At 38.8% G+C, this 21,567-nt stretch overlaps 1 long non-coding RNA gene across 1 annotated transcript; it reads left to right on the forward strand.

Moving 5' to 3' along the window:
* The first annotated feature begins 624 nt into the window (after positions 1-624).
* On the forward strand, positions 625-21,322 carry LOC308056122. Its single transcript, XR_013924713.1, has 2 exons — positions 625-4,645; positions 11,451-21,322. It is a non-coding gene; the product is annotated as an uncharacterized lncRNA (long non-coding RNA).
* Positions 21,323-21,567: the final 245 nt, after the last annotated feature.

The following is a 21,567-nucleotide window of genomic DNA, read 5'->3' on the forward strand; positions in this document are numbered from 1 at the left end:
ATTACATTCTGGAATGTTTCCCTCCGTTATAGTTCTATATAATATAACTGTAGATTATTCTCTTAGATACACCACAACATTGGAAAACTGAGGTTAGACACAGATAAAATCAATCTCCTACCTTCTATACTCTGAGATACTGTATGAAAGAATGTAAAGCAAGGCTGAGTCACTCAGAGATTCAAGTAACAATAACATGCTTTTCTTTGCATGTGTCTCTACTATTACTCAGCCCACAATACCATTGTTAAGAGAAGTCATTTGTATAACTTTGTACTTAACACCGTATGTTGCCTTTCAACAAATTTGAATGTAAAAGTAGATAATGATAAATTGCAATCTCCAAATCACTTTCTTTAAATGACTAGCTCCTGATTTCTGTAGCTTTTGAACACAGCTCCTTTGACAGTCTAAGTAGTCAAGGTAGCAAGCCATGTGAAATCTGAAGCTGAGGGTTCACAACCCCGGGGAAGCCTTGGCAGCCCATGCAAGAACTGAGAGCTGGTAAGTGAAATTGGTAAAAAATGTTATTTTTGTGAAGCAGCTACTATAAACCTGAGGAGCACATCTGCTTTAAAACAACATGAAAGGAGGAAGAAAAATTTAATTAAAGGGTTCGGAAAACATTTTGAAGTAATAGTGTCACCCATAAAGCTGAATATCCAAAAAGCATAAAGCAGAATATCCAAAAAGTGGTTCAATTGCATTCAGTATGTGTGAGAGCTGCTGGTAAGGCATCGCAGAGGCAGAAAGACACTACAAGCTGTTTCCCTCTCCTGACTGGAGATGGAAGTAACCGGTTTGAACAGAGGTTATCAAAGCTTGTTGGGAAAGATTTAAACTGTGAACTGAAGGAAAAACAAGGAAAAGCACTGACTGCTGTAAGAACAGATGTCCTCCTTTCTCATCCCTCGCTTTATGATTTTACCCTGATAATTGAGAATATCATTGTTTTAATAAAATGTCACAGATAAGAGGAAATATATGTAGAGGTATTCCTATTTTTTTTAATCGCATCTGTGAGAGACAGATATGTTTGGCTGAGGAGGTTAATTTGTTTCTGAAGATGCTTCTGAGCCTTTTTAATCAGCTGCTATCTGCTGGCAACCAAGAGAAAAGGGGAGAAGAATGTGGGTCAAAACTGAATTTTCTAACATTAAAAAATGCCTTTTATGTACAGATTAGGGATGAAAATGAGGATCTCAGATTTCTACAGAAAAAAAGGAATAGAAACTGGAAATGCAGGGCAATAGGTGAATTATCTTAGTTTAGTTTTTTCAAACCAAGACAGGACAACTGTTATCCTGTGCTGGAGATCTACTTCTTGCCCCTGACTGTGAAAATCCCAGGAGATTTCCAGCAGCTGGAGAAGGCTGAGCTGTTTGCTACAGGTGTTTAATAGAGCCCCAAAAGCTGAACCAGCCAGAGCCACGGCTGCTACAGCCGTTCAGCAGCAGAGGTCCTGGGGCCCCCAGGGTCTACAACACTGTCCCCCTAAGACAAAAGCACATGTCCAAGGCAGAATTATCAGATTTCTGAGCTGCTATCTCTGCAAGAGAAAAACACAGGCAATACACCACAGATAGCTCAGCCTGAACCAGCAGAGCTGGCTGATGAAAAGTGCCACTGAGCAGCATGACATTTTACATTGCCACTGCAGTCCCACAGAGATACACCACTTAGTTAACTGCTCAGCAGACACCTCCTTTCCCCTTCCCACCTCCTGCTCTAGCTTGGGTGCACGAGGAGGCACGTCCTCGGACTTCCCTAAAACTTTCTCAGACTCAACCTCAAAACAGCTTATCAAGTACATCCTATAATGTAAGGATATAAGAAAATCTAAACAGACATCTGCATATACACCTTCTTCTGGGAATCACAAGGCAGACATAACAACAAAACAACGAAACAGCTTGGATACTTGTGCTGGGTCTGGCTGGGGCAGAGTTGATTTTCTTCCCAGTAGCTGGTGTGGGGCTGCGCTCTGGATTTGTGCTGGAAGCAGTGCTGGTGACACTGGGATGTTCCCTTGCTGCTGAGCAGCGCTGGCACAGAGCTGAGGGCTCTTCTGCCTCTCACCCCCCAGCGAGCAGGCTGGGGGGCACAGGGAGCTGGGGGGGCACAGCCGGGACAGCTGGACACAGCTGGCACAAGGGACATCCCATACCATATGGCGGTATGGCGTTGTGCTCAGCGTATAAAGCTGGGGGAAGGGGGAGGAAGGGAGAGAAGTTTGGAGAGATGGTGTTTATATTCCCAAGTCACCGTCACATGTGATGGAGCCCCGCTTTGCCAGAGATGGCTGAACACCTGCCCATGGGACATGGTGAATTAATTCCTTGTGTTGCTTTGCTTGTGTACATGGCTTTTTCTTTACTTACTAAACTGCCTTTACCTCAGCCCATGAGTTTTCTCACTTTTACCCTTCCAATTCTCTCCCCCATCCCACCACGGGGGGAGTGAGCGAGGGGCTGCATCATGCTTAGTTGCTGGCAGGGTTTAAACCACAACAATACTGTAGGAAAAGATATAATTTATAGAAATAATTAAATGAATCTCTAAAATAAAGTTATTTCCCACAGTTTAAAAAAGGAAGACATATTAGCTGATGGTCTTCTATATCAAAGTAGCTGGAGGTATAGCTTTGTGGCAGAAGTGAGGGTGAGAACAAAAGAAAACCAAAAAAGATTATCTGTGCATGCTCAACAGTTCTTGGAAAACTATATTTTCCTCTGTATTTGACTGCACTGTTTTGCTGCCTAATATTTCACCAGAAATGTACAATTTTCTTTTTCTTTCCTTTTTTTTCTTCTCTAATTGAACAATACAATGTTATTTAAAAATAATGTCTAATATTATCGGCCAGACTCCAGACAAAGCTGGCAAATGCAAGTGTTGTAAAACAAAAACATCATACAGAAAAAATGTAAGTGCTTTTTTGTTAAAATAGCAGACCTAGGAGGAAAGTTAACAGAATGCTTTACAGAGATGTATACCACAATAAGAGAAAAAAAGTCAATATAAATGTGATTATCTCCAAACACTAGGAAAGGGTATAAACGTTCCTCAAAGCAGTTTACCATACAGTAAAATATGTATTTAATGAAGCTGTCTGTAAAAGGGAATGCACAAAGTGAGCTAAAGAAATATAGAATTACAGAATGGTTTGGGTTGGAAGGGACCTTTAAAGATTATCTAGTCCAACACCCCCCCCCCCCCCCACCACAGGCAGGGACCCTCCCCTCCAGCCCAGGCTGCCCCCAGCCCCGTCCAGCCTGGTCCTGAGCCCTGCCAGGGATGGGGCACCCACAGCTGCTCTGGGCAGCCTGTGCCGGTGCCTCAGCACCCTCATAGGAAAGTTCTGATATCAAAAAGAAAAGGTAATTTTGAGAAATGGAAGGAGACAGAGAAAACTGAACAGAAAAGAGCCTGGGAACCAGCCCCTTTGCCCTGCCACCACCCTGTGAACACCCAAGCGTGTCTTCCAGCTATAAACGGAAATGGTTGTTACGCACCGGTGGAAATGTTCACAAACTTCCTTGTGAAACTGTGAAACCGAGACTGCAACCCCAGCCCCTCACTGAAAAGTGCGCAGCGGGAGGAGGAACTGGCGCTTTTAAAAGCAGGAGGGTTTTAAAGTAGGTGCGTTACAGACCTTTCTGGAAAGATGCCTGAACTACAACAGGCCGAAGGGCTGAGGCCTGGGACATAACGTTCGCAGAACAAAAATACGTAGGAGAGCAGCCACCCCAGTTTTTCAAGGGAGATCCTCAGCCCGTGTAGCAAAGCTGTCCGCTCAGGGCTCCTCTGGGTTCTCCAGGCAGGCAGAAGGGCAGTGGCGGGAGGGGGGAATGTGGAAAAGAAGAGTAGCTAAACAAGAAAAACAAAAAGCTTCAAAAGACAGCAGACAGGTTGCCCTCAGCACTGAATGTATTTCAAAAAACCTTTGTCAAACTAAAGATCTTGCTGTACACCACCTCAGCCAAAGCCCCTTCTGCTAATATCCTTAACCTCACCCTGTACAGAAAGCCAGCTGCTGAAGGGTGCTTTTACAGCTTCAAAAAAGACAAAAGCTCTCACAATATGTCAGTAAGTGACTGAAGGGAGTATAAGGCCATTCACCTTTAAAATCTTCACGTAGGCAATAATGCAAACAGCCCTTCCCCACCCATGGAATCGCTGCTCTCCCCCACGCCGGCGCAGCAGTCATTCCAGCTCAGTTAAGTACATACAGCAAACGTATCTTTAGATTCCACTGCCTTTAAATATGTTTCACTTTAGCTGAACTGTTGCCAGGAGGAACTGGGTCAATGACACAGGAGAACACTCTTGTAATGCAAGTTTATCTCTGATTTCTGTCCCCAGTGCCCTCTCAAGACTCCAGCCACGTTGCAGAGCACATGGCTTTCTGCTCTAGTAATTCTAGCAACTGGGGAAGTTTTGGGATTGATTTTGCTGATTTTGGACTGTGAGGATGCAGTGTGAGCCTTCTGTAACACAGTACGAAGTGGCATCGAGCGCAAAGGAACGTGCTGTCGGTAGCAGCTGCTGTGAGCCGCAGAGCCGCAGCACCAGGAGCAGCAGCGGGGACACGCTGCTCAGGCAGATGGGTCTCCCTCTGTTCTGTACAACCAAGGGGTGCTTGGTAGGTACTTCTGCCTGTGCAATGAGTATTTTGGCTATTTTGTGTCTTGTTTGAACTTTTGCTGGTGTGATCAGAATGGTTTTGGTGTTTGCATCTGCTGGATCTGGTTAGTAAATGTTTTTGGTAGTTGCAGAGATCGTTAAACAAAACAAAGGGAGTGGAACACTTACCTGGCACTTTCAGTTTGCAAGACAGATGGGACTGAATGACAGTAACTGCACTGTTGCATCAAGAAGACAGCAGCAGAACAGTTCAGGTTTATTTTTTCCTATGACAAAAGGAAACAAAAAAAAGTCTAACTCTGATTGCTGTGTGTTTCTTTCAAGTATCAGTGAAAATTCTAGACATAGCACAGTATATAATGTATTTTAGTTTTTTTTTATTAAGGCTGATCCTTATACCAGCTAGTATAAAATATTCTGTTAATGTTACTTATTTAGTTAATATTGATTTTAATTAATTAATAATGTTAATTAAAAATTCTGTTACTGTGGCTTATTTTTATTTACAGAATGAGTATATAAGTTTGGTCTTTGAGAGATGTATAAACCTCTCTGATCTTATTTCCAAACCAAGAAGCTTTGGATAGAGCTGATTCATAAATGCTGTTTCATATAAAATAATTAACACCTGAAAGAGACAACAGCCTCTGAAATAATTGTTTTAATTAAAGTGCTGCAGGCCCCACTCTGGCATAAAGCCAGAAAATAGTATTCGGCAGAAGTCGGGGTGGACAGAATGCTCCAAAATCTCGTTTCCCAAAAGCCAGATGCCACTACCCACCCTCCTTAAAGGAAAGGGGTTGTTCTGAAGTTTAGATCATGATGACACACAACTGCTGGGACAAAGCTGTACAAAGAGAACAAGGATGCAGTTGGAGCCTAAAATTTCACTTTCATCACAGCAAGCATTGAAGAGGAGACAAAATTTTAAGGGTCAGATTATCTTGTATTACATTTCAAAAGTCTTCACATTTACTAACTTCAGCTGCTCTGATGTACATTACGATAAAGAGCAGGAGAAATCTTTACCATACCAACAAATGTCTAATATTTCTGTCTCCTCGTCTTCAAGGCTAATTAGGTAATTGCATTGGCCTTACTTCCCACATGGCGGATGTTAATTAAGCCAATGATGCAGCACATACCCCATCTACCTGAACACAAAACCTGTTCCATTTTCTTTTGACTGACCTGTGTTCCACTGTTCTCCAATTGCGGAAATGCACTTCACCTTCCTCATCCTTTTCTCATTAGCATGCTCGATGATTCTTATATATCAGTCTTGAAACAAGCCTTTATCAGTAATTACCTGTTCACAGGCAGTAACTTAGAATAAGGAACTATTTTGATTCCCTATACAAATTGCTTTAGCAATATAAATCAAATAGAATTTATTTAGATAAGAGTTAACAGGTATAATCTCACAATGAATTAATAGATATGCTACACAATATGTCTGTGCAGTTATTTGTGTGTTAAAGATGTGTATATTATACAAATATTGCGTTACTACCTCATGCAGAAGTTTTCAAACACCACCAGTCAGGGGTAACGTGGTAAACAAGTTCTAAAAATTATTCTATTTAGCAATTGCATATAGCACATCCTCAGAGAAAACCGAAGCAGTTTGTGAATGTGGAAATTTAATCCTGAAACCCAGCTATCGTATTTGGAATACAGTTTCTTTATATTGATTAGTAAATAGAAACCATCACATCTGGATGGAATCGTTAGTTAAGCAAACAAAAAGCAGATCCTAACTGCAAACTAAGCTGTCTCTTCCTTACTATGTACTCTGTAAATACAAACTCTAATTACTAGCGTTTAGGAATCAGTGATGTCTGATACACAGCATCCCATGTGTTATAACCTAATTAAAAATGAATGGTCCCTGAAGACATTAACACTTAGCCTTTAAATGCTTTCAAGAGGCATTTTCTCCTCTTAGTGCTCTGAGAGGCAATCAAGAGCTGCTTTTTCTCTTTAATTACTATCTTTTCATCCTTTCCAGGAAAACATAATTGGCAAAATGTTTACATCCTGTTACAGCAATGAGACAAATTATTTTCCACATACTAAGGTGTTTTGACCTCAGATATGATGGCTATAAGGTCTCCAAGGAAACATTGAGTTCAAACCTATACTTTAATTAAAATTATATTTGACTGCAGTTACTGGAGTCACAAAATTTAATTTTCTGTGTCACTAGTCATTACTCTTTCAAAACTGTAGAATTACTGTGCACAGTGGACTCAATCAAAGTCTGCTTGGGTAATTGCCTCGCTTTGTAGCTCCAGCTAGATGGACAGTGGTCGTTTCTCATTATGTTACACACACGTATTCAGTTTCTCTGCTGCAGTTTGTGCACTGGCAGAGGACACTTCACCCCAACAGTACTTCTATTTCAATGTACTTCTGCTTCCAAACTAAGGTTCTTTGGGAATCCCATGCCTTGGAAAGCTTTATATAAATATCCCTCTCTTTCATATTTTCTGAAATATGTATTTTAAAAGGGCCTTTTTAAATCTAATACAGAATGCTAAATACTAATCACTTATACTGAGTAAGATGCTTGTTAGCCTTTTTTTTTTTTTTTATGATGAATAAAACATACAGAGTAAAGACACCTAGAATTTCATAGGACATCTAGCACATGACATGCAGACTACCAGGTGTTAATGCTCACACCTGCTATCACAAGTAACTATATTTGCACAGAAGACTTAAATTCTTCTGGACTGATGGAAGTGGCCATTCAAATACCATAATTAAATACCTGGTAGTGAGCCTACTAGCTTGTCAATGAGTAATACTGGTATTTATCTTTCAACAATTAGATAAAGATGTGGAACATGACTATGTTTTACGCCCTCCAGTCAGCACCTCACAGCGTAACTTATGGAGCCTTTTACTCCTTACATGCTCTGAGCAAGCTGTGCAGCTGAACAAATTATATCTACAGAACAAGCCACTAGCCATTGCAACCAGAAGTCTGTTAAAGAGCATCTGACCCAAGAAGCAATGACTTAACTTGAGGACAAGTGGCACAAAGGCCCTAGGGGACCTCTGATCTGCCTGTGATGCTGCTTTGGCCATAAGAGACTGATGTTGATGTGTATGTGATAGTTGCAACATGGCTCACTTTTAGAGAACTCAAAATGAAACTATGAGTGGTCTTTTCATGGCAAGAAAGTGGCAGTATTTATGAGCTTCACGCCCAGTGATTTGACATAGAAGTACGTAGAGGAAGTTTCAAAAAAAAAACCCATGGTGGGACAGTAAGGAGGAACTCTAGAAGGCAGAAAATAAAAACCTGGTAGATTCTCACCAGGAGGAGTTCATGCTGGAGAAAGCTAGCAGGAACACTCCAAACCCAAGGTGGGCAAAACCCACCAATTTGAAATACAAACAATCCAGTGCCTGAGTTCACTCCCTGGCTTTTTGATTGGTGCTGTCTCCAGAGGCTTATCCTGGACAGAACTGCTGGAAATTTAATAGGAAACTGGAAATACTGGAGTAGATATATGCTGTACTTTAAAGTGGAAATGCATTCTGAGATGAGATCAAGGTTTTCACACTTGGCAATAACTTAGGAAAAACTTGGCAAGTCATTGTTCCTTCTGCTTCTTCTCATCACCTGCCTAGGCTTTCCACAAAGCAAAACAATGTCCTTAAAACTAGACCTGCTGCTACTGTTAGTTAACAAAGGATGGCAATAAATGATCTTTTGACTGCTCAGGAATAATCTACTAGGCTCGTCAACAGAGTTAGTGTTCCATGAACTACGGTTTCTTGCAGTGGCCATGGAATAAATAGGAATATAGGCAAAGGCATGGACCTGTTGGAGCAGGTCTAGAGAGCCATAAAAACGGTCAGGGGGACAGAACACCTCTCCTGCGAAGCCAGGCTGACAGAGTTGGGGTTGTTCAGCTTGGAGAAGAGAAGACTCCAGGGAGACCTTATAACAGCCTTTCAACACTTCAAGGGGGCTTATAAGAAAGGTGGAGACAAACATTTTAGCGGGGCCTGTTACAATAGGACAAGGGATTTAAAACTAAAAAAGTTTCATTTAAACTAGATGTAAGAAAGGTGTGTGCAACACACTTTCCTTTATGTCTGTATTACACCAGTACAGTACTGGTGAAGATGCTGCACCCTGGAGGAATGCTAAAGGTGATATCCCATATGAGAACTGTATTACCAATAAGAAAAGATATTCACTAAGAAATCCAGTTTTACAGCTGAATTTACTGTGCTTAGCTGGAAATTGTCGAACCTGATTTACTTGTAGGGTCCATGGCTCCACTGGCAACAGTTGCCTGGGGAATAGAGAGATCCACTGCATTTTGTAAGCACTGTGTTCCAGTTTGAAACAAAAAGGCTTCTTTTCCTTCAGGGATTTCTCATGGGAAGCATTCCTGTGAGACTCTTCAAAAGCAAACTGATTAATCTATGATCTAAACTCTGAAGAGTTTTAAAAGGAACACTATTTTTACTGCTTGGGCATGGGTATTGGGGGGGGGGGTATTATTTTGTTTTTAAACTTGAAAGAATAGCTTTAGCAGAACAAGAGCTTCATGTCTGTCTCTGCATGGCCTTAAGGCTGCTGACAAACACCATAACCGCCATCTATAACTACGACAGACAACTTTCAAAACAGGAATAAAGATACCAGTAGGTGATGCATACAGGGTAGGCTGATAGACAGAAGTCAGCTTCTAACCAAGTCTCTAGAAATATCCCAGATAACAAAGTAAAAAATTTTTCAGTACTTTTACTAAATGTTCGCTGTGCTCCATTACGCAATTGGCATATGCCCACCCCCAGAAGGCTGCCTCTTGGCTGTCTATAAAATAATTTTCATTCAAAATTAATGCAGCATTTGTTAACCAAGTCCAAACTCCAGTAAAACATTATCTACATCAGAAATGTAACAGGAAAAAAAAGCCCACAATATCTTATTAAATATCTCAAAACACATTTGCTAAAAATGTTTGGTTTTGGCAAACAAAAAAAGTGAGGGGAGGGATGGGGGATGGGGACCAACACTCCCTCATTAAATAAAACACAGCAAAACCTTGAAAAAAAATGTGATTGGAAAATAAATTAAAAAGCATTGAAAGGGAATTATTTTCAGTTTAACAGTGGGCTATTTAGTCATCTCGTGTTCCTTTAGTCCACTAGGGCTATAGCAAAGATACACATGCATGTTTAATCTCATATTAATTACTTCATTTGCATACACAGTTATTTAAAGGAACTGTTTTCAACTACCAGGATTTGTCCATCAAGCCATTTTTGGTACATTGAAATAAAGGATATTATTAGAATAGCCTTATTCCTTCAAGAAAATGTGTTTAAAGTTGCAGTAAGAAAAATATCACGTTCTTTGTAATATGATGAGCTAATAAAATGATTGATAACGAGCAGGATTTTTCAAATTACAATGGTTAAGTTCTCTAGTTCTCCCAAATGCTGGTAAAAATTAGACTGGGGTTTTTTTCCCCCAAAAAGAACTTCTCATGCAGATCTTGTGTATAACTTCCATGCTTTATGGTTGATGGGGTGTGCTTTGTAAGTAAAAAGTGACATACCCAAACGGAAATACTGCCTATTTTCAGGTGCATGTCATTTCTGCAGTGACAGGTTTTGCTGGAACTTGTGTTAGTAGCACAAATTGACACCACCAAAAACAAAAGGCTAAAACAGAAACCACAACTTCACAAGAGAAGATTTTGAATAGATCTCTCCCATATAATCTTCATAGTCACCTGCAGTTAGATCACTCTCTCATTCCTTACTACTATGAAGAACAATATGTAAACCGTATAGATTTCAAACGACAGCCTGCCTTGCTGTCACCCTGCACCCCCAGCTCACCCGCCCTTGCAAAGCAGTCCGCGCTCGCTGCTCCCTGACACACGAAGCGGGTATTCAATTTTACAAACAGCTGGGAGAAATATTTTAGAAACGGTTTATCAAAATGCAGGATCCCTCCCTCTCCACCACACACTTATCTCTCTACTCTTTGCTGTAGTTCCAGCTTGAACAGAAGGTTCCTATTAACGCAAATGTACCTTAAAAAGCCCAACCGTAGACTGATGCTTGTCTTTCCATGGTAGCCCTGGGTAGCACAACAACTTCTGGAGTGCAGCCATCGTTCAGTCACACTGACCTTCAGTTACACAATGAACTACAAGCTTTGTACATTTTTAATAGAGGGGGAAAAGCTTCTAAAGTGGCCATTTAGCTGCAAGTTACAGATTTTTTTTTGGCATTTGGGAGCTTTATATTCTTCTTTCTAAGAGGTTAAGTGATGGGAATATAAAGCAAACCATTACTTAGATACTGCTCATGCTGCAAACTAGTATTCTGTAATGAGAGAGAGGTTATTTGGTAATTTAGATTAAGATCCAGGAAATACATTTGATTGTATGGGATAGAATTTGCAGACAAAAATGTTGTGACCAATTTACAGAATATATACAAGTATGTGCATATGTGTGAATGTGTATCAGATGACAAAATCTTACCTACAAGAAGTTTCAAAAGAAATTTCAAATCTCCCTGAGAAAAATATAACACTAATTTCCCACTCTAGTCGCTTAATAATATTTTAATAATTTAACTCCTAGAGCTTTCACGCAGTAATCAGGCACCACAGTACTTTAGCAAACAAAAAAAAAAATTAAGTAAAGGGTCAGGAGAAAACATGGGAAAGCTAAAATTACAAAGGAAAAAGCTGTAACTATGGACATGTAAGATTAAGACACGGGTGTGTTTTTTTCCTGTCATCCATGCAGTATGACCTGCATTTTCTGACGTGATCTACTGACCCTACTGAGCTGGATTCTGAGAAACTGCTCTGGTTTAAGCACCATGGATTAGCTTTCTGTATGATTTGCCCATAAATATGTAACTGGAAAAGTGGTCTCTAAAATCACTTAAAACATTGTTAAATGTAGAAATAAAAGATCCTTCTATATTTCATACCTATTAGCAGATATTTCTCTTAAGTTATTTTGCCTTTAAATTTGACAGTTAATGTTGGAATGGCTTGGAAAGCATTAGCAATCCTTAAAATGTGATCCTTTATTTCTGGGGATTGTTGTTTACACGGGTGGCTAAAAATACCACCTTTCTTTTATAATTAGAAGAATGAATCCCATTGAAGTGTCACTTTTGCACACACCAGAGACACCCACAGCCAGCGGAATGGGGAACCTGGAGGAGGGTCCGGCTGCAGTTCTTGGAGAATCTGGAACAAAAGACTGAGCTTCGCTATTCTGTAGCTGTGTCAGTGCTGGGACCAGAATCAGGTGCCACTAGCTGCTTCTTCACTTGGGTAGTTCTTCCTCACACGGAGGTGGTTTTGGACATGTATATATACCCACCTGGGTAAAATCAATCTACATAATCACTCAATAATCATAATACAATATACACAAGCAATACATTTATGTGTATGCATATGCATTATTCCTTTCTTTTATTATGTAGAATAAATAGTTGATAATTACTGCATTATTTATCATGTAACTTTTTTTTTCTTTTTTGAATCTTAACAGTGCCTTTTATTTTTCCAGCAGTATATACAAAAAGGGCATTTCACTGAAACCAACAAAATATCAAACAATGACATATTTTTGACACGCAAGACATGCTTGCCTTTGGACAGGCCTTAAATATTTGGCATCACTGACCATTTTTAACAATGCTAATATGTTGCTATCACTTTTGGAAGGCTTTTGTATTTGTGTGAGCTCCTTCTGAATGACTCAGAGATAAAAGTCTGGATTTTCTTTATATTATAGGTTCAGAAAAGCCAAGCCAGGGAGGGAGAAAGAAGGAGCATATATTGACTTCTTTCGCTTTTACCTGTTATAAGTATTTTTTGGCTGTCCACGATACATGTGAATACAAAATTTTCAGTAACTTTCCTGTGCAAACAAGAAAATTTTATCAATAGTCCCTGGATTGTACATATAGCTATCTATCTATATCTGTATTTTGCAACTGTAGGGAAAAGTTTAGCTATACAATTATCTTGGTTTTGATCACAGAAAGAGTTACCAGATTCATACTTGATTAGCTGAGACACGTAGCTGTAGCTAAGCTTTCAGACATCTGCGAGTGGAGCATGTCTAATGGGGCTGGGATGCTGCTGAAGCTGGGGACATCCCCGAGTCTTTCAGCAGAGATACAGGTTCCCAGCTGTCACAAACTAGGCCCAGGCTGCATGTTCTGTTAGTTTGCCTTCCCACGCTGTAGTGCTGCTTTCGTATTTCATACCCTTCTCTGTCTCTGCTTTGCACCCAGCAAAACAATTTTTTTTTTTTTTTTGACCCTGGGTAGGAAGCACGCCTGCAGCACAGCCCAGCAGCCGGCCCCACAGCGCTGCGAGCCCGCAGGGAGCCTTCTGGGAGGGTTAAATGAGCAAGCAGAAGGAAGAGGTGGTGGTGGGAAAGGTTTACATTTGGGTAAATTTTTAACCAAAGTATTTGTGCAGTGACAATACATTCTCTGGTCGTCTCTTGCACTGAAAGTGAGACCGAGTCCTTTGTAGGGCAGCAGCTTGTACGTGTGTTGTAGTGGCCGGTCCAAGCACCACCAGCCCTCCCAAGGCCCTCACGGCTTCCAGAGCCTTCCAGCCGTGCCCAGGGAGCTCCTGAGCCACCTCTTTGTGCTCCTTAGCCAGTGCCAGGGCTCCAGTTTGGGAGCCGCATGATCATGCCAAGGAAGCTCTACTGAGAAACAAGTCTGTGTAACCACACGCTTAACCCGACCACGGCGCCTCATGGAAACCTGCCAGTTACTGCCGCCTCCTCTGATATACCTCCAAAGCGCACTTGCTTACTCTCTTGAACTTAACCTTCCCCTGGCACTGTGTCAGCATCCTGAATGTGGGCAAAAATGGCAAGAGAGGATGCTGAGTGCCTGGGAGGCAGCTGTCCTTCCCAGCCCCAGACACCAAGGTGACCGCTTGCCCGGGCCGGCTGCTCCGCTGCTCCCAGCTTCCCCACTGCCTGGGGTGAGTTAGCAGCAGGGGGTGAAACCGGCTCTCCTACACACAGCGGTTCAGAAATGCTCTACTGATACAATATTACATTAGGAATTCATTGTATTCATTAAATGACTTAATGACCTGGGAAATTTTAATTTACTTTGGAGACCTATATGAGAAGAAGTGTACTAGAACTTATTTGAGAATGAGATTTATTGTTTTATAAGTAATTTGAAATATTGACATATTTACTCCAAAGAACTGTAATAGCCTTACTACTTACCAGTCACAGAATCTCTTTATTAGTAGCAGTACGTCATAAGGTATTGTTTTTATTATAAATATATATATACACATACATAATTTGTATTTCTGTAAGTTTATATTACCTGTTTATAAGTTAATATGAAATTTTTGAAGTGGCTAACATTCTTTGATTTTACTGCAGTCTGTCTTTTTAAAATATTAAGAACTGTTCATTTTGAATGTGATACTGGGTCATTACGTTTTTAAACTATAGTCTTAGAAATACATGGGGTTTCTTCACATCAAGAAATTAAAAATTAAATGGTAAGTGCCAGATATTTTAACTAACAGTAGTGACACATTACTATTCAAATATACTCTTTTTAGAAATCTAAGTCAATTCTGAACTACTGCATTTGTAGTGTAAATCAAACAAGAAGATATTCCTTAGAGTTCAGCTTACAAAAATGACTACTTTGCAGCTCTGATTCCAGTGTTTCAACCAAATAAAATCTTTCTGACGTCAATGCAAGAGATAACTTTGGTCGGGGCACAGGCTGAAAATAAATGCCCCAATTGCTTCTGCTTCACTTAGAGTTCATACAAATGCAGAGTACATATGTCCCTGGCTGTAGAAGAGACTATACAAGATAGTGCACACGGTTTGGCCACAAAGTTTTTTCTTATTCAGTGAATATTAAAAAGAAATTACTGTACAGGATTGCTGTTCTGGTGCCTTTTTCTGTGCACTATATTTAAAATATTTCTTGATTGGGTTATAATTTTTCTAGAAAACAAAAATTTGTTCCTTTTCCTTTAAAGCTTTTTGCTACCTATGCTGCTGATATATTCAAAGTTATTATGGTAATCTAGCAACCATGAAAACATAGCAATCAAATACCGGCTTTGTTAATTTCTGTCAGGATATTTATAACAGCAGCATAAAATATATTGGTACACTATTATTATGAGGACCTATCTTTCATACAGTTAATCAACTTTTCCATCAATATATAACTAACCAGATATTACAGCTCACATATTAACAACTGAATAATAATACTGGTTTGATATTAAAAAAATTAAGATTCCATCTTTTTACACTGTACTCTCACCTGGGTGATAAATTACAGTTAAAGAGAACACAGAGCAAATAGTACACATACCTGTTTTTCAGGAGACCTTCTGGGCTGATAAAAGTACAATAATTCAGAAATGGTTAGTTGGATCAAATTTGTCCTTCATGTAATTTTCAAGAGAAAGTTATGACTCTTTAAGCAATAAAAATCTCCTGTTCAAGAATGATAATCACAGACTGAAAGATTGTTCTGCATTTAGCACATTCACGTGGAAAAAAGCCAGTTATTGCAAAATATTGTCTACCATCTAAACCAAATCAACCTTTTCTGATGGGGCAATGTGGGTGCTAGATGGAATAAATAAGTATAACATGCTAAGAGGATATTTATCAGTTCTATATACCCTGGAAAACCCAGAAGATCAGTGTATTGGACACATCCATACTCTCCTGAAAACATCTATATTCGAAAAATAATTGGTTGGATCCACAAGACATTTACATTTAAAATGTACTATTCACTACTCATTGTGGTCCCAAAATCTTTTTCTGTGATTAGTGCCTTCTCCCATTTCTTATGATCTTCATAAAAATCATGCTATATGTTTGATCTGAGGGTGTTCATTTTTTTTTCAATGCATAAGAAAATTTGAAACCAACAAAATAATCTAATGTTAAGATAAACATATAACTGATTATTATCAAAAGCTTATCTCTTCTGATTTTTAATTCTACAATAAAAATTAGTATTTTTATGATGGTAAGAGACATAACTCAATAAGTGAAGCAGGAAAAGAATTTTTTATTTATTATCTGATGTATAGAATGCCCAGATTTCTAAACTAAATTAAAAAGAAACTCTTTATTTCAAATGAGAGGGAGCTTGCATTTTTATACTGCTTGGGTACATAAAGCTCTGAGCTTTTGTAAGCCAGAATCCAAGTTTTTACCAATGAAGTTTTAAAAAAAATAAAGACAGGTTTCTTCTAACAAAAAGCTATACAAACAAAATATTGGATCTGGAGTTTCAACATGTACTTGTTTGGTTCTTTGGAAAATGACCAGACAGAAAAAAAAAAAGCCCACACTACACAGAGCACTATTCTTGTGAAAACTGGAACTAATCTTGGAAACAAAGCTTCACTCCTTGTACAACGTTAAAAAGATGTTCCAGCAGGAAAGGTCAACAGTTTTCCTTTTCCTCCTTCCTAAGAATACATCCAATAAATTGGCTACTATTAAATTCCTTTTAAAATGCCAAAATAGGAAAATTCATTAGCTAAAAACAAAATAAAAAAAAAACCAAAACAACAAATAAAGGAAATATGAACTCAAAGGAAACTGCGAAGACAATCTAGCAGAATTATTTTCAAATATTCTTATGACCCTTATCACACAGCAAACTGAGTGAGGGATCCCAAAAGCCATGTTCTTAGCTCCAGTGCCCAGGTGTGGTGGGATGAGCAACAGTCACTTCATTTGAGCCATTGCCTTTGTGCGTGGCACACCACAGGGAGTAGTTTTACAGTACATGTGGTGCTAGAGTACCTCACTGCTAAATAAACCTTAAATTTTTGTCCTAGATATTCATGTGTCTGAGCTCTTCAGACCAATAATATGGTGAAATATCCATCTCCATGCTAAGGCTCTTTTTTCACTCTGATTTTTTTGAATATGGCTACTACCAAATAAGTGTTAATTTGGTATCAGTAGTGGCTATTTAAATAAAAGGATGAGAAGAGAACCTTACAAACCAGGGCTTTTAACCTGATACTGCTATGAAAACTGAAGAAAAAAAAAGTCCTGCCAAAAGAACATAAAATATTAACATTCCTGACTAATAATGCTTATAGTTACTATACCACAATGTTATCAAACAGTTATCTTTTTGTTAGATTACACTGCTGAAATGGCTGTAAATGGTTATTGCAGTAGAGTATGTAAATTTTAATTGAACAACTCAAGGAACAGTGTGATGTAGTGATGCAGAGATACCTTCTAAGTACTCCTTTCCTTGTATTTTAAATGTGAAGCTACTGAACTTGTGCCAACACACATCCAATTCATTTAAGTAAAATCATTCTTTGAATATTTAAAAAGTTAAGGGAAAACTTGGGATAAGATCCTGGAACAGTGAGTAATGAACAGATAAAAGAACACATTTCTGAGATGTTAAATCTGAACAAACACCAGCTTTGTACATGATTTCTGAATTTGGATAAGAAAAGGTCAAACACAAGATTTTTCTACGGTACAACACTTGGAATATAGTGTATAAGTCACTAGTTTTCTTTTTTTAAAGTCAAAGAAATATATTTCAAATATGCTAGCATATGTTGAAGACAGACATCAATGGAGAAAAAAAGCCCAAATAAAAGGAACCACAAATACTGGAGGCATACTGACTGGACCTGCTTTAAAAATAGGAGTAAACTGCACAGAAGTAAGGCAAAAGTCACCACGACCGTTGTAAAGAGATCTGCAGTTAAAAGCAGCAATGCCAGGTTGCTACTACAGCACTGCCTGCAGCCCTGGGCCTGATACGACCTATTTAGTGCATTCTGTTCCTTTGTCCCCAAAACAAGTAGCTGTTCATATTTATACATAAAATGTATAAACGCATGCATAAAACCCCAGTTATGCACGATTGAGCTGTCCCATCCATGTTTTCTTCTTAATCTACAACTCCAGTCATTACATTTATGAAGATGCTAAAATATTGCAGAAGAGCAATCTATCTAGTTATAAACATATCACATGTTCTGAAAGAATAAGAGCTACTCGGCTTATTGCTTGACCTGCAGTGGCTGGTAATACTACTAAATAAATACCAGCATGAAGAAAAAAGGGACCCAGCTGGGTCACACTATTTCAAACAATTTCCTCTTATGGTTTGAGCAGTAGAAAGGAGAGTACCTAAGACTGAATTGAACATTCTCAGTCAAGAAGGGAGTGCACCTTGCATTCAAGCACAACCTTAAATAACATTGTAAGCAACTTTGCAAGCATGAGTTTGGAAGAGGACAAATCTCGAGTCCTGCCCCCAGAACCTTGCCATGTGCCTGACCTGTTTGTCACATTAACCTGGATGTATTTGGAATGGCCAGGGATTTGCCATGTTTTGCCCTTCACAGCAAAGTGAATGCTGAATGCCTGAAGAACAGAGATGGAAACAACAAGCATTTGAAAAGTACAGGAGCAAACGGGGGGGTGGGGGGGGTGGGGGGTAGTCAAATACCAGAATAGAGCAAAACTGTTAGTTATAAAATAAAGGTAGTGAAACTACATAATTCAGATATCTGGACCAGCTTTGCAGGTGGCCTCAGAGACAGCAATACTGGGTAAGATAACTTAACCCAGGCTGGTATGACACTAATAAACTGTGATAACTTCACACTTGAGAATGGAGGTGGAGGAGAGAGAGGGCAGAGCAGGTGGGAGAAGAAATTGTAAGCCTTTTCTTTGGCTTGTTTTCCTATCAGATTTCTCTGATCAGAACACTATTATAAAATTTAAGAGTACAAAGGTTCCTTTTTCTAGGCAAAATAGAGTTCTTGGAAATAAAGTACTTGGTTTTCAAGAAATTCTATTCTCCATGCAATTTCAAAAGTTTTTGTTGGTCTGGATGACCAATGGCAGGAGCAGATACAGCTGGGAGCAATCAGTGATCTTCAGAGAGCCTGCCCAGGAGGGCAGAGCTGGGTCAGTCCTAACTGCAACAAAGAGAACCCCGTGGCAGCCAGATATATACATACATAAATATATATACACACACATGCATACATAAACAGACAAATGTATGTTTGTGGATGTACATTGTTCTCAGGTAAGAATTTTTTACTGCTTCTTCACACCTACGTACTTGGTGGTACTACCTGGTAGAACACAACAGTAGCAACAGTAAAAAATCTAGTAGAAAAAAAGAAAAAGATTGTCCATGCTCATGTACAATCCAGAAGTGGAGAAAAGTAATTGTTCTAGAACAAGGTTAACAGAAAGAGTCAATAAATACCAACTATTATCAGGTTGATTTTTTTCCATACTAAAAGCAAGCCTCTAAATTTCCATTATCCTTTTTTAAACCATTGTAAACTACAGCCACCAGACTTTGGATCCCCACATTTGTGCTATAACTATAGCTGGCTTTCGTGCACAAAGTAATTTCTTCTTTTATCACCCTGCCAAGACAAATAATCAAAAGGATCATAAAGCCAAAAAGTATCTGTCTTTATCATAGAGTTAAGCAAGCTGGCAGGCACGGCTTGGGGATTATTTTTAGACATGAAGGCCATAAATATTTAAATGTGGTAGATTTATAATTTTAAAAGAAAAGACCATTAGAAAGTATGCTGTTGGAGAGATTGGTTTTCTTTTTCTTTGCTTCATAGAGCTTGATTTCATTACATAGTCTACTGATTTATTTTACATCTGAATGTATTTCAATAAAACATCTGGGAAATATAACTATACGTCATTTAAAATCTATATATGTATTTCCCCAAGAGTCCTTCAAAAGAAATCGGTCCTGTTTTTCTATTAAGCATGCATTTCAGGTTCTTCTATATTAGCCTAATTAGTTTCTGTTAGGATATGGTGATAAATAATCAAAGAACATTATTTCTAAGAAGTTGGGGGGGTATTTTATTTTATCATTAACTTCTGGGTTTAGCAGAAAAAAGTTTAGCAACTTTTCAATTACTAATTTGCACATTTCTTCATCTAAGTTTAATTGTATTTTTTTATTTAGTATGTATTTAGTATTCTTAATTAATTTTACTCATCAGTTTTTGTTCTACTGCTATCTTTAGCTTTTCTATCCTGTTGCCACACGGAAAGCACCGCTCAGGTACAGCTCAATGCAGCACGGTGGTCTGAACCACAACAGCAACCAGTCTTGCTGGTAGAGCCAGCGACTACCAAGTCTTTTGTTTATGGGGCTGTACCGTGGTTCACTGCATACATGGGTGCACTGGTGTACTCTAGGCTCCTCAAAGACTGTAGAAAGAAAAACTGCAGAGCCAAAAAAAAGGTCACAGTTGTCTTTGAACTCAGCATTTCAGGTTACATGAAATAAGACTCCTTCAGAAATTCAGCTTGAGACTTCATTAGAGCCCACAAAGAGGTATCCACAAAAAAAACCAAAGAACCTAACAAAAACTAATAAATAACTAACTTTCAATAACTGGACATCTGTTCTGAATGCTTATTGTTGCTGAAGGAACCCATATGCATCTTGTGTATTTGATAATGCACATCTAAAATATTTAAAATACTGAATATCTTGAACAACTATACAGTGGGAAATCTACATGATCTAACCCCCCCACTCAACACAAATATGAAAGTAACTATCACAGCAGCATTCCATCAGCATTGCCCCCAAGAGAAGGGACTTTGTCTCTTCTAGAAGAGCTCCAAGAAATACTTTTGCACAAATCAGGCAGACATAACATCAGGAAGACTAATATACTTTATGCAGAAAACTGTTAGCCATTGATGGTAAACCGTTAAGAGGTACAACTGCAGCACTTGGGGACAGAGGTCTGCTGTTTCTGGTAAGCGGTCAGTCTTTCAACAGGACACTGTTAAACAGAATCTGATCACCAACAAATTACACTCAAAACAAGCATAAAACTTCTTAACACCCAAAATCCAGTTCTGGATGTTTGTGCCCCTTACACTTAGTACTATAATGACCTATAACTTCGCTATCCCATCCCATCACCATCCCACAGCTGTCCTAAAGAATTTTTTTCCTTTACATTTTTTCTGGTAATAAGCTGGATTTCTCTTTCAGTTTAATGAACTGATCCCTTCTGTACTACACCAGAGGAGGGTTTTCTCAGAACTCATATTCTTTATCATCTTTCCAGACCCTTTTAATACTACAGATGTCAACATAAAACCATTACTTTGAAGTATTTCTCATTCTTAGTAACCTCCTTATCAAGAAGAGGAATAAGTACCTTCTGCTACCAAAAAAAAGCCCGTATTGCTGTCTATACATGCACAGCATACATGCCTGGATTTCGTAGAATTTCTAAGGAGTTGATATATATAAATATAACTGTCATACACAGCATCATATCCTTGATTATATAATGTCTGTGTACCTCATATGTTTACATGCAATGAGGTCATCTTGGGAGGTCTCTAATATAGATGAAGAGCTGGGAAACAAGGGAAAAAAGCAGATTTGGCCAACACCCTAGTTTAGGCAAAGGTAATCAAAACATATTTTAAGTCCTGATGTTGCATTTTAGTTATTGAGTCATCAACCTTTGAAAGACATTTAAGTGTTCTGTTCTTTGCACATCTTAATAGGTACAGACAGAAAAAAAACCAAACCAACCAAACAACCAAAACCAAACCAACCAAACAACTATGCTAAAAAATACCTGTGCCTCTTCCTTTCTGTTTATCACCTTTCTTTGCAAAAAATAAACAGACTATTTCAGTGCAAAAGCTCTGACTTTGGGACTGCTGATGGAAGAAAAAAAATCTGCTGTCAGTAGAAACTTTCACTTAAAACATGACTAGAGATTACAGTAAAGTACAAACCTTTGTCTCTACGTTGTCACAATGAATAGGG

Source organism: Falco punctatus (assembly GCF_963210335.1).
Source record: "Falco punctatus genome assembly, chromosome: 1".
NCBI lineage: Eukaryota > Metazoa > Chordata > Aves > Falconiformes > Falconidae > Falco > Falco punctatus.